The following is a 14,955-nucleotide window of genomic DNA, read 5'->3' on the forward strand; positions in this document are numbered from 1 at the left end:
TCCCCATTCCATTTGCCTTTTTGACCTATAGAGAAGCTGGATGGATCTTGCAGGATAATCATATTATTATAAACATGAACAGGTAACTCTAATTGTAGTAGCTCTTTATTTGAGGGTCTCATTTCTGGAACATATTAAGAGCCCTGGTAATTTGATGCTCTGCTATTGATCTCCAAAAAGCTTCTTTATTTCCATACCAACTTGCAAAGACCACCAGAAATAATTTGCTGTTACCTGATGTAGCCTCAGATGACAGTACCTCCTGCTTTCTGCCATAATGCAGTGCAGAAAGAGTGTGAGAATCTTGACAGTTGTCATGCAATCACATTGGTCCATTGCATTTGATACCATTAAACTTGCTGGATCCATCAGAACCTGGACAGGGGACAGAAGTGTTTCAGATGACTTAGTATGACTGGTGAGAATCAGAGGAGATAAACCTGATGAAAATTCAGGGGACCCCATTTACTAGGAAGTTTCTAAAAGTGACATGGTAAGGGATATCTCAAGAAACTTCTTTCCAAGATAAAAGATAAATGCTTAATCTTGCAGGGTTTCTCACTAAAGAAAAGGCCTTAGATGATATTTGTTTGCAGTTCTTTTTATTTATTGCTGCAAGGGATATAACCTAGGGCCTCATGCATGCTGAGCAGGCACTCAGACTCCAAGTACTTGCTAGCCTTCTGTTGGCATTTTAGTGGCAATGTATGCTACCCTTGAGTGTGCTGCTTAGATTCCACTTACAAGATAGCTATAAACTTGTGAGGGGAACCAGACCAAGTGCAATTAGAAGTGTATGCTGGTCCTGGCGCTTGAACCCAGAGTCTCAGCATTGTCCCTGAGCTTTTTTTGCTCAAGGCTAGCACTCTTACCACTTGAGCCATAGCTCTATTTCAAACTTTTATTTTTATAGTGTATTGGAGATAATAATTTCAAGGACTTTCCTGCTTGGGCTGGCTTTGAGCCTTGATCCTCAGATCTCAGCCTCCTAAGTAGTTAGGATTACAGATGTGAGCCACTGGTGCTCAGCACAAGCTGCTTTTTGTCACCCGGGAAATCTAGTAATACCTAAAATAAATATACCTAAGATAAATATACCTAAGTAATACCAAAGATAAATAGAATGCCACATGAAGTTTCTGACAAGCAGCAAGTGTAGAATCATAGTGCAGAACTTGTGTTTCTGAAGCACAGCTTTGACTCTTCTGCAGATAACCATTCTCCTTTCCAGAAAGTACTGTCTTGATTTTGTTAGCAAAATGCCCTACATACAATATGAGTTCCCCATTATGACTGTTTTAGTTTGAATATGAAATGACCTTGAAGACTTATATAGAAGCCTTGGTACCCAGCTGGTGCCACTCTTTGGAGAGGTCTAAACTTTAGGAGACAGAAACTGTCTGAAGGAAGTAGACCATTAAGGGAAGGTCTTTAGGGGTATTTTGACTGTGACTACTTCCTTTGTCTGTCTGTCTGTCTGTCTGTCTCTTTCTCTGCTTCCTTTCTGCCATGAGGTAAACAGCCTCCACTTCCATCTATTCTGCTGTCATGATGTTCTAGCTCACCATGAACCCATAATCAATACAGCCAAGGAGTATAGACTAATGTTTCCAAAACTATGAGCCAAAATAACTCTTTCCTCTTTTTAAGATTCTCTGCCAGGTACTTTGTCACAGTGATGAGAAAAGCCTTCTTAACCTTAAGGTTGGGTGCACAGAAGCAATCTATCATGAAATAGAAATGGAATATAAGATGTTGACCTAAGGCAGGTTCTGAAGACCCGGAAGTTACTCTGCTTTGGTATCACTCTGGCTCTTTTCCTCTCCATACCTGTTACTTCATGGAGGACCGTCTTCCTGTTATTTGAATGAAAAGGAAACTTGGGCCTGATTTACAGATGATGAACCACATAGGATGCTGCAACAACTGGATGGACATTTGTAGTACTGCAGTTCCATGCAGGAGTATTTTGGACAGTGATGAAAGCATCATGTACATCTGAGAAGAACTTCCATAATAAATCAATAGCCATTTGCCCATGCTGAATGATGGTTTTATAAGCATGGGCTTTGCTTCATGGCCAGTTACTAAGAATTTAGTGGATGTTTAGGGACCTGGCGAGAACAGAAATGGATGAGGTCTGGGGATGGCTCTCTCCCTGTGGGCATATAGTGTGAAGACATTTTTTTCTCTTGTGAATAAAAAACCCATGCTTCTCCAAAGAGCATTCACTACCAAGCAGGCAGAGTCTCAATAATCAGGCAGGGAAAAAAATTACCTCTTCTGAACATTTGAATCAGTTTCTTCCCACACCACCATAGGGCTTATGGATCTGTGTATGAAGTGGCCACGGTGACAATGGAAGTTATTATTTAAAACATTGGCTGACCCAACTACTGCTCCTACTGAGTGCCTACGGAGTCATCAGCAGAGACAATGCCGAGTACCCAGGCCAGAGAAGGGAAGCAGCGGTCTCATCCCACAGAAACCACTGGTCGTAATACATACCCCCTCACCCAGGAGCAGTTGCCTTAGTAGACTAGTTGGATAACCCCCCAAATGACCTCATTTATAATGCTAGAAGAATGGGATTCTAATATACAGGATGAAATACAACATTCTTCTTCATCAGAGAAACTGGGTCTAGAAATCAAGGGAGGACTAGGAATGAGCCCCTCAATATTATACCTGCTGCTCAGATACAGAAGAGTTTCATCTTTCCTACTTTAAAGTTTCAGTTCTGTTGACTGGGAGGTCATGGTTCCCAGGACAGGATGTTTTTGCCAGGAGACAAACAATGGCTCCATTGAATTGGAAGTTGAGACTGACATCTGACCCTTCTCTGGCTGTTTATACTACAGGCTGAGATGAGTGTTCCGAATTACCCAGAAAAAAATTGAGTGGCTGCTACCCACTGGCGTCAGGAAGGGCCATGTCTGAAAAGTGGAGGATTCTCTGAGGAGTCTTTTAGTGCTTTTGTGTACAATAATGAAATTTAATGGAACACTTTAGCAAGAAAAAAAGGTCAGGACAAGTGAATATTCAGGTGCCCAGTATGAAAGAATGGTTCCTACTGCAAGCAACCCCTAGTCACCTGAGGATGAATGAAACAGGAGGAAAAGGAAGGAAGGAAGGAGGGAAGGAGGGAAGGAGGGAAGGAAGGGAGGGAGGAAGGAAGGGAGGAAGGAAGGAAGAAAGGAAGGAAGGAAGGGAGGGAGGGAGGGAGGGAGGGAGGGAGGGAGGGAGGGAGAGAGGGTTAAATTATAAATACTAATGATGATCTTGTGACTGACCACTAATAAAAATGAAAATCTCAGCTTTGTATATTTTCTTCCTAGCTTCCTATGTATTTGTGTATACAGACACACAGACACTATTTTCTTCTCTCTTTATTACTTTGCACAATTTTTGCTGAATAGAATGAATACTCAGATGAGACTATGATTGACTTTAAAGGGTAATTGGCATGGTCCTGAGAAGATTAGAATGAATGTCTCCCAGACAGTGGTTCAATGATTTTCAGTTCTTATTTCAGGAAAAGATAAAACTGACTTCATTTATACAAAGAATAATGGAGTCCGCTTGAGCAGAAATGTAGAATATTTTTGTTGGTAGTTGAAAGGTGGAATAGCCATAGTAGGAGAAGTAAGGATGCTGCATAGCCAAGAGGTAGATTGCATCTGTTACGTAGCTATTATTTCACAGCTGCAAATGTTAACCACATCTGTGTTCTAAACCACAGTTCAGCTTTGCCAGCTGACTTCCTATTAAGCACTACTAATAGAATATTCTAGAAGGATACTACAAAGGGGGAGGAAGATGAAGGATCTCTCCACATATTTTTTTTCTGTTTGTGTGTGTGTGTGTGTGTGTGTGTGTGTGAGAGAGAGAGAGAGAGAGAGAGAGAGAGAGAGAGAGAGAGAGAGAGAGAGAGAGAGAGAGAGAGTGCGCATTACCCTGGCATGGTTACTTCACACTTGCAGCCTCATTTGTTTCCTCCAGAGCAAGGGAGAAAATAACTGTTGGCAGTTTCCACTCTACTTGAGAACCAGCATTGCTTCCTCTACCTGGGAGACAACAGTACCAGTTCTCAGCTTTGATCAAGTTCCATCACTCTACTAAAGCTTCTGTATTTCAGTCACTCCAAATTCTTCTTTTTATTCAAAGATCTCGAAGTGGCAGCTGCTTCCTGCAAATACTACTTCTTGTCTTTTTTTTTTGGTGACACGTGTGGCGTTTGTATCTGTTAAAACAATTCCTCCGATTACAGCCTCTTAGTATAGTTTCTGTCTGCTGCTGGATATTGACTGATAAAACCTATTTCTAGGATTTCCTTATCTGTCCCCTTGTCCTTCTCTATGTTAGAGACAGCTCTCCATAATATTGATGAATAATGAACACCCCTAGCAAAACAATGATCACAAAGCCCTACTAAATAAAGAATAGTGCAATGACAAATATATTCCCCAATATTTCTTTACCATTTATTTACTTATTGATTGCAATATTGGAATTTGAACTCAGAGCCTTATACCCACTAGGCAGGTACTCTGCCACTTGAGACAAACCCCCAAGCCCTTTCTCTTTTACTTATTTTACAGATAGTTTCAGAGTTTTGTCCAGGACTGACCTTGGACCACAATCCTCCTATCTATGCTTCCCTCATAGATACATGCCACTGTGCCCAACATTTTTCTTCTTTAGGTATTTCTTCTTTGAGTGAGCCTCTGTTCCCAGTATCCAATGGAACCAAATTAACTCATGCTGGGAAAGGCTTCCAGCTAGGTACTTTTACATCCTCTCAATTTTGTACTGTTATTTCTCAGTTTAAACAGATGTACCAAGAATGCTGGAATTCCAATATCAGGTGCAGTAGGAAAAAATACAGTCGACATGATTTTGAACATTCAATGAGCCTTACAGAGGCCACAAATCCAAGGGACTTGTGTTATTTGACACATTTGTTGCTATTTTACTGCTCATTCAAAAAGAGAAAACAATTGAACTACATGCCACGAGGATGATAAGTAAAAAGGGTATATCCAGTTGGGAGTCTTTTAGTTATAGAAAAATAAATTCAGCTGAATTAAGTTAAACAGGAGAATTTATGGATACAATTGCAGAAGCAGCGTTAGAAGCATTCAAGGTTTGGCTGGGCATAAGAAAAAACCACCAACTTGCTATCTTTCTCTCTGGGGTTTTCTCAATGTAATATTTCTTCTCTGGGTGTTTTCTGTTGTTTTGTTTGTAGTTTTTCTCTCCTCCCAGTTCTTATGTCATTTAATCCTGGGTGATTTTTTAAAAAAATATTTCTCCTAGCTTGGCACCAGGGGCTCACATTGTAATCCCAGCTGCTTAGGAGGCTGAGATCTGAGCATTGTAGTCCAAAGCCAGCCCTGGCAGGAAAGCCCATAAGACATCACCAATAAAGTACTCAAAAAAAACCCAAACAACAACAACAAAAACAGAAGTAGAGCTATGGCTCAAGTAATAGTGTTAGCTTTTAGCAAAAAAGTTCAGCAACAGTATTCAGACCTTGAGTTCAAGTTCCAGGACTAGCACATGCACACGTGCACCCGTGCACGTGCATATACACACGCACAATTTCTCCTTTTAACGTTTACCCTCCAATATTTGTTTAGGGCTTTTTTTTTTTTTTTTTTGTCAGTCATGGGGCTTGAACTCTGGGCCTGAGCACTACCTCAGCTCTTCAGCTCAAGGCTAGCGCTCTACCGCTTGAGCCACAGTGCTACTTCTGGTTTTCTGGTGGTTTATTGGAGATAAGAGTCTCACGAACTTTCCTGCCTGAGCTGGCTTTGAACCATGATCCTCAGATCTCAGCCTCCTGAATAGCTAGGATTAGAGGCATGAGCCACGGGCACCCAGCTATGTTTGGGGTTTTTTGATGCCAGTCCTGGGGCTTGAACTCAGAACCTGGGCACTGTCCCTGAGCTTTTATGATTAAGGCTAATACTTATAACACTTGAGTCACAGTTCTCCTACCAGCTTTTCCCCTTTTTTAAAGATAAGTCTGATTTCTTCTGTTGATAACCCCAATACACTCTGTTTTCCTTTCCTCCTAGCAGAATAAGAATAGCCATAGCTGCCAAGTTCACAGATCACTGTAAGGCAGGCTAGATCAGGGGAAAAGAGGCATGGGAAACAATAGCCAGGAATTCAGAGGCAAACATTGTGCACAGAAGCACTATTTTTGTCTTTAGCCTTACATTCTCTCAGAAGCTGCAACATTTAGAACAGAACAGCTCTCTTCCAGCTGACCTTGCCACATGCCTGGCTGATTAGCATGCTCTAAGACTGAGCTCAGAGAAGAGATACTTATTCTGTGAAAGTGAATCCTTTCTGTATGAAGTGTTCAGAAAAAAATATTAATCTCAAGGACAGACACCTTGAGTGTGTGACAGAATTCATCCTTTGTCCAGAAAAAAAAAAATCCAGACTCAAGTTTGGAGGAAAATCCTGACTACATCAGTGACCAAAGTTTAGCAGGCCAACCTTGAGGTCAGTGGACCCAATTACTAAAACAATGTAATAGCATCCGTGATGAAATGAACCAAGTGTCAGAACAAAGGGCAGCATTTATTCTAAGGTGAAATTGAGGCACACTCATGGCATGGCACCTGTTCTCAGCGGTGCCTATACCCATGTCTGGGTGCTCTAATACCCTAATGAATGAACACATTCATTATTTAGTTAGCTATAAGGGAGTTTTCATAGATGAAAGTTCTCTGAAGTTTGTAGTCTCTAGCCTCTTAAAATACAAATGTAGCCAGGCACCGGTGGCTCACACCTGTAATCCTAGCTACTCAGGAGTCTGAGATTTGAGGATGGAGGTTCCAAGTCAGGCCTGGCAGGAAAGTCCATTAAGCTCTTATCTCCAATAAACCACTCAGAAAACCAGAAGTGGTACGGTGGCTCCAGTAGTAGAGTGCTCACCTTGAGCTGAAGAGCTGAGGGACAGGGTTCAGACCAGTGTTCAAGCCCCACGACCGACAAAAAGAAAAATACAAATGTAAAAACAACAGCAACAACTGTTTCTTGAAAAGGAGACAGTGGAGTCAGGCACCAGTGTTGCACACATGTAGTATTAGCTTCTCAAGGGGCTGAGACCAGAGAGTCAAAATTCTAAGCCAACCCAGGCAGGCAAGTCCTTGAGACTCTTATGTCCCATTAAACATCAAAAAGCCAGAAACAGTGATGTGGCTCAAGTGTCCTTGAGCTGTAAAGGCTCAAGGATAGCACCCAGACCCTGAGTTCAAGCCCTAGAAATGGTATCACTGCACACAAACCCCAAAAAAGACATTGGTATTTACATACACATTAATAAGTATCACCCATACCTTCAACTTCCTTTTTATGTAAAGCATTGCAAATCATCCTAGAAACTGACCTACTTAATCTAAAATGCCGTCTTTAATGATGGCACAGAAACCAAGATGAGATTATAAATTATTCTGTCCAACTCTGCAGTTCTTTCTATCTGCTGTGAAAACTAGACATGGAAAATTCCAGAGCTTTAGATCTCTATTTCCCCACAAAAATGGAGATATGTATTGGTGGTTAGACTAAGGACTCTGTTCTAATTCCTTTAATCAAGAGTTGGTACATGTTCTATACCTCAGCCTGCTCATCTGGAAAGTTCAAATAGTGACAATGTTTTCTACTCATATGATTGTCATGAACATGGGAAAACATTGCAAGGCTCTTAGAACAGAAACAGGTTACCCATGATTACGACTTCCTTGCTCTGTATGTATGCATTTTTTGTTTGTTTTAAGACAAACTATGTAGCCAAGGCTGGTCTCTAATTCACTTTATCAACCAGGCTGGCCTCTAACTTCTGATACTCCTGCCTTATTCATCTTAGGTTGGGTTTTATAGAAAAGTCTGAGGAAGTGATTCTCATAGGTGTGCTTTATGGAGAAAATGCTGTTTATGAAAAAAAAACGTTAAGGAAGGGGATGAGGATAAGAAAGATCCCAGCAAAAGTTCTAGGTAAAGTCTGCAGTGGAGAGTGGATATGAGTCCATCTTGATCAGCCTTGGAGAGAAGAAGGAAAAAAGAGATGGTTGTACCTATCGCAGGAGAAAGTCACAGCTGTTAGTCAAGAGAGCTGAGAGGCTGGGAAGGTGGCTCAGTGGTAGAGTGTTTGCCTTGTATGCATGAGGCCCTGGGTTCGATTCCTCAGCACCACATCAGCAGAAAAAGCTGGAAATGGTGCTGTGGCTCAAGTGGTAGAGCGCTAGCCTTGAGCTGAAAATCTGAGGGACAGTGCCCAGGCCCAGGTTTCAGGCCCCACGACTGACAAAAATAAGACAGCTGAGGGATGGCCACCAAACCTCAAAGGGATTGGGGTCTGACAGCAACCATTTCTACCACACTGCTTTTCATTGTTCAGTGATAACTTTTTTATCTTTATTCTGTACAATTTTGTATCTCAGTATATATACAGATATATGATATATTTTAAATAAATAGTTTCATTCATCCAAATTATACCATCTAAATTTCAGATTTGTACCCTTGGTAAGTAACATTGTGGTGTTTTTCCTTACACCCAGTGACCAGATGGCTGCTGAATACATTTTAGATTCTTGCCTGCACATCGGTTGTGAGAAAGGAAGGAAGTTCCGTTTTGGTCTTGAGCCCAGTGATCCCCCTATCTTATGGGGACACAGGCAAGTCTTTTAACGTCTCTGAAGCTACAGTGTTGGAACTCAATCCATTTTTCTTCAAATTAACTATACATTTTGTGCATTTCTTTTTCTAGTAAGCCTTTTTATACTAAGCATTGTGTATGAGGATTATCGAAGGCACCTTTCTGTTAGAGATGAGTCCAGAGTTCCAGTGTTAGGAGAATACATTTCCGGGATCTGATTATTTTTAATCCTCCTTCGAGCTTCATCAAACTTTCTCCTGGTCTTAGAAAAACTGTATAGTGACCATTTCTCCTGTTGGCAATCATCAAATCATGCATATCTGCAGGAAACTGAGATAAACGGGGCTGGATGGAGAGGACCTATTTTTTTTTTTTTTTTGGCCTGGGTGAAGATTGGCTTCATTAAATACCATGGTATTAAAACTATGTTTCTGAGGATGTTAAATCATGGGAAAGTGCAAAGATCTTCTTGCCTAGCATACACACACCCCAACACTCTGATGGAATTAATAGCCTAATTAAAACTTTGCTCAGATGTGACATCTAGGCTTTAAACAATCAATTAATAACTGCTTTTATAACCATGAATTATGGCAGATAAACACCTTACAGACAATCATTTGGCTCCATTGGACTGAGGAAGGTTTTGTTTAGGGAAGAAAGAGGTGGAGCTATGTAAACTGATTTAGGGAGAGAATTTCAGAAGTTTTACTTTGCTGTGTGTTTGTGTGTGTGTGTAAGAAGGCCTGTAGGGGTGTTAGCACACTGTGAATAACTGAAAACATGAATTGGGACTGAAAGCTGGAGTTGAGGTAGACAGGAGTAAAGATGTTCTGGAAGTTTATTTAAAGGATGTTGAGGGATTTTACCTATTCTTTTCTAAATTTTTACTTGTTATTATAATGGTGATGTACAGAGGAGTTACAGTTACAACAGTCAGGTAATGAGTACATTTCTTTTTGGACAATGTCATCCCTTCCCTTGCTCTCTCCCAGTTTTTCCCTCCAATCCCCACCCACAAGTTGTATAGTTCATTTTCAACATAGTGTCTACTGAGTACCATTGCCACATTTTTTCACCCTTTGTTCCTCCATTTCTGTGCTCCCTCCTACAGATTTTACCTATTCTAGAACATATTTTTGTTTATTCTTCCCTTGGTTACTACATGGAAACAGATTCTCCCTTTTGTAAATTGAGGCTCAAACAATAAGATGTGGGGCTGTAAAGGTGGCTCAGTGATAGAGTGTTTGCCTTGCATGCATGAGGCCCTGGGTTCAATTCCTTAGCATTACATAAGCAGAATAAAGCTGGAAGTGGGACTGTGGTTCAAGTGGTAGTGTACTAGCCTTGAGCTGAAGAGCTGAGGGACAGTGCCCAGGCCCAGAGTTCAGGCCCACGACCAACCAAAAAAACAAAAAAAAGATAAGATGTCATCAAAGATGTGGAGAAAAGGGCACATTGGCACACGGCTGACGACAATGCAAGTTAGTATTGCATTATAGAAAATATCAAATAGGTTCCTCAAAAGATAAGAAGTATTATTATCACATGAGACCTGGCAATCCCACTTCTGGGTATATACCCAAAGGAAATGAAATTATATATATATATATATATATATATATATATATATATATATATATGATTATATTTTATTTTTCAATTAAGGTGGGAGAGGATAAAAAGCAATTGGCATTCATGAGAGAGAACTGCACAATCCCCCTTCCCTCAATAGTCAGAAGCAGGGCCAGATGGCACTCTACTGCACCACCTGCCATACCATGGCAAAGCCAGATGGTAAATAGGATGAGGGGAAAACAAGTTGATTTAGGTTGGTCCATCCCTTCTTGAGCTTAGGAATCTTACCCATTCTTAATATATCACCCCCTGCTATGCAAACCCTCCCCTTTCTCAGTCCTTCACTTGAGAGCTTACTGCTGGGATGGTCCCCAGGAATGGCCATAGTATTCCCAACAAATGACAAGCAGAACACATATGGAGGTCTTCATTGCTGAGTGCCTGGGGGCACTGGGACCAGAGGGAATATGGTAGGTACTCAATAGTGTTGAAACTGACAGCTATTATTCTCTTTCTGGAGCACACATGGGGACTCCCTGGAGCCTTCCCTAGAATTAGGCTACAGGCATGTATGAGCTCCAGCAGTGAGCCAGCAGCAGAGGCCATCTGTCACGTTCAAGCCTATGGCAGTTGGTGGCATGTGTGAGTACTTTTCCTTTGCTCCTTTGCCCCCAGAAGCCTTGTGTTCCACAGACAGTAGCTGTTAAGATGAAATAACCTGCATTCCCAAGTTACCTCTTGGAAGACAGTTGTCCTAAGAAGTAGGGAGACCGACAGTGGACTTTACATGAGCCAGGAAAGCAAGGTTTTTTGGGTTTTTTTGTTTTTTGTTTTTGTCGGTCATGGGTCTTGAACTCTGGGCCTGGGCGCTGTCTCTCAGCTCTTCAGCTCAAGGCGAGCACTCTACCACTTGAGCTACAGCACCACTTCTGGTTTTCTGGTGGTTTATTGGAGATAGGAATCTCACAGTCTTTCCTGCCCGGGCTGGCTTTGAACTGCGATCCTCAGATCTCAGCCTCCTGAGTAGCTGGGATTACAGGCGTGAGCCACCAGCGCCCGGCTAGGAAAGCAAGGTTTTAAGATGGGTTCATGGCAGCAGCATAGTAGAACCTCTCCTGATACAGGGAAGGATGCAGAAGAAGAGTTAATGAGGGGCCTTTAGATGGTCCTGCTCTTACCAACACTAGACTCTGCTTGGAAATGAAGACCTAAAAAAAAAATCTTCACCCAAGTAGATTTTTTTGGGGGGGGGTCCGGTTGTGGGGCCTGAACTCTGGGCCTGGGCGCTGTCCCTCAGCTCTTCAGCTCAAGGCTAACACTCTACCACTTGAGCCACAGCACCACTTCCGGCTTTTTTCTTTTTGCTTATGTGGTGCTGAGGAATCGAACCCAGGGCCTCATGCATGCGAGGCAAGCGCTCTACCGCTGAGCCACCTTCCCAGCCCCACCCAAGTAGATTTTAATAACTGCATGTTTTGCAAATATCTCTTACAATGTACTTTCCATGTAATAAAAAAATTAAGTTACAAACCCTTCAGGCAACTTTGAGAAGGCTGTATAATGACAAATTTGAGAAAAAAAGCCTCTAAATGCATTTATTAAAAGATTAATTTAGATTAGCAAGTGTCTCTTTAAAAAATGACTTTTTGGCGAAGGATTATGACTCACACCTATAAATGCAGCTACCGGGTAGGATTAGAGTTTGAGGCCAGCCTAAGTAAAAAGTTAGCACGAATGTATCTTGATCTATGAGCTGGGTATGGTGGTGTACACATGTCATCCCACTATGCAGGAAGTCTAGGTAGAAGGATCATGGCCTAGGCCAGCCCAGCTAAATAGCTAAAGCATTTGATCCAAGTATACATTATATGCATATGTGGAAATATAACAATAAAACCCCATTGTACAAATTAATTTATTTGTGTATGTATGTGTGTGTGTGAGAGAGAAGCAGAGAGAAATAGATAGAGAAAAATAGCAAAAGCAAAAAGATTTGGGGGTAGGGTTCAAGTAGTAGAGCATTTGTCTAGTAAGCATGAAGCCTGAGTTCAAAACTGCCATTACAATTTCACTTGAAATAAACCCAAGTGAATTTCTTGGCCCGAGTGAACTAATGATGATTGGCTTCACTCAAGTGCTGGCGCTGCCATCTAAAGACACTTGACATTGGTCTGCTTCATCTGGCAGGGTGACACAGACTACCAACCTGGTCCAGCTGCTCAACTCTGGCTTTTTGATCCCTTACAGTGATGAGCCCCCAGATTCCTTCAGCAATATGAGATGGGGACACATTGATAAGGTATATTTCCTACAAAAAGCCTAAGATGCTTTATGGAAGGAGGGAAGATATTATGGAAAATAAAGGAGCTGAGAAGTAAGAGCTACTGACTTGTAAAAGATATGGCGAGAGCACTCATACATTTTTTAAAAAGCACATAGAGAAGTTAGTTTGCATACATTCATGAGACATCAATTCACTGTACTCTGTGGAAATGACTTTTTTTTCCAAATGCTTTTAGTGAATAAGACAAACAGAAAGCTCCACATATGAATTCTGCCTTGGCAGTACCAAGGGTTTAGAGGCAACGTGGCAATCATGTCTCCTGCATAAAAATATCTCCTCAGACATTTCTTGCATCACCAGATGTTGGAGATAAAGAGGCCTAGATGGACAAGAGAGCCTGGAGCTTCTCTCCTCCACTCTCCCAAGTCTACTTTGCCTGTTGTCCATACTCTACATGCTATCTTATCAGTAACTTATTCTGTCATTTGATTCACTGTCTACACTTAGGTAGGGATGAGTTTCCCTGGTAAATTTTTTATCTCCAACTAGCATTGACATATTACATTGACACTCTGGTTGTTTTTGGGAGTGGAGCACCCATGAAATCACACAACCTGACCGATTATGGTTCATCAAAACCATTTCATGTTACTGATGGTAAAGATTGAGAAAATATAGCATTCTCAATCTCTTCTTCCAAGGGGCACCTTGCTAGTCCAGATGGGATATGGAAGCTATGATGACTTCCAGAAGGTCTATGCTCAGCAGCCTTCAGTGATGGCCAAACTTTACCCCAGGCCTGAACACTCCCTTTCTGCCACATAAGAACTCTCTAGAGGGCTGGAAATGTCACTTATTGGTAGAATGATTGCCTAGCATACATAGAGCCCTGGGTTTGATTCCTCAGCACCACATAAACAGAAAAGGCCAGAAGTGGCACTGTGGCTCAAGTGGCAGAGTGCTAGCCTTAAGCAAAAGAAGCTCAAGGACAGTGCCAAGGCCTTGAGTTCAAGCCCCAGGACTGGCAAAATAAAAAGAAAAAAAGAAAGAAAGAAATCTCTAGAACATTTCTTCTAACCCCTGATCCTTTCCCATCTCAATAAGAAGGATTTAACTTCCCCTTCCTATTTCCAAATTCTAACATTTCCTACTCCTCTTAAGAATTGAGATACCTATTTTCCTTTTTAGGAACACAATTTCACTTTCATTATGTAAATATACTTTGTAACACTCCTCTGAAAAATTGTAATGTTATGATTTAATAGGAAAATGCTTTGTTGTTCAGAATTTAAGAAAATGAAGCTGTTAATTCTTTTTCAAGTGCTTTGGTTTAGCATTCATTCATTATTAGAGGTTCTCAGAATCCCCCATTTCCCAAACAAATCTACCCAGGTGTCATCACACTTTTCTCACAAGTAAAAAATTATTTCAGTAAGCTAGAATAATTATATGAAAGTTAAATTAGTCTGAAAGAATAGAAACCATGACTCATTCAGTTCTCAAGCTCAACTTCAATTGGGTTTGATCAAAGATGTTTTTGATTCTCCATATGTTTCTGCATTACATCTTATTTTCTCCAAAAATAATCTGAAACATTTTGAAAATCTGTATAAGATTTCCACAGAGGAAAATTGATACATTGATTTTGTTTAAAATTTTGAACTAATTCAAATTACAAACTAATGACTCTTTCAAGTTTTCTAAGCATTTACTCTTATAAACTAAATCTCCAAAAATTAGTAATAGTTGATGGAGGGAGTTTACTATTTGAATTATTCTAATGATGTGTCCACCAAATGTCGCCATCTTTATGGTTTCTCTAGTACATCTTTAAGTGACTACATTATTTGAATAGCTTACAACCATCATGAATTTTGACAAGATATGCTATATAATAAATCAGACATTGACCTATATAGCATCATTTAGAACCAATACAACATAAGGCTGTATTTTTAAAACTTTTAGAGATATAGGTGGTAATACATTCAGTTTTGAAAAAAACTTGGTTCAGCCTGAGTTTCATTCTCTCTAAAATCATATTAATTTTAACCAAGTTGTATATCAGAACTAGGGCTTTCTGGCTTGGTTTCTATCTCTTGTATCATGTGTACCTGCTGAAGAACAATAAAATGGTCAACAAATGACAAGGAGGAATCAGAAAAAAAACACAAATTATAAACGCAAATACATATTGAATACCCGGTCCCTTACTAAATTAGTAGCAGTAATGATCAATTGATTAAGTAAACAAATGAAGGAGTAGGTGGTACATAGGATTGGCAGAACAAAGTTGCACAGACAGGAGATCTTCTGCAACAATTTATTTTGCATAATTCTGCAGGTTTTAAGTCTCAGGTAAAGGTTTCTTGGAGGCCGCTTTCCCTGTCTTGCAGTGGTCATCTTCTCATCTGTT

This window comes from Dipodomys merriami, unplaced genomic scaffold (assembly GCF_024711535.1).
Source record: "Dipodomys merriami isolate MVZ:Mamm:240054 unplaced genomic scaffold, mDipMer1.0.p SCAF_9, whole genome shotgun sequence".
Taxonomy (NCBI): Eukaryota; Metazoa; Chordata; class Mammalia; order Rodentia; family Heteromyidae; genus Dipodomys; species Dipodomys merriami.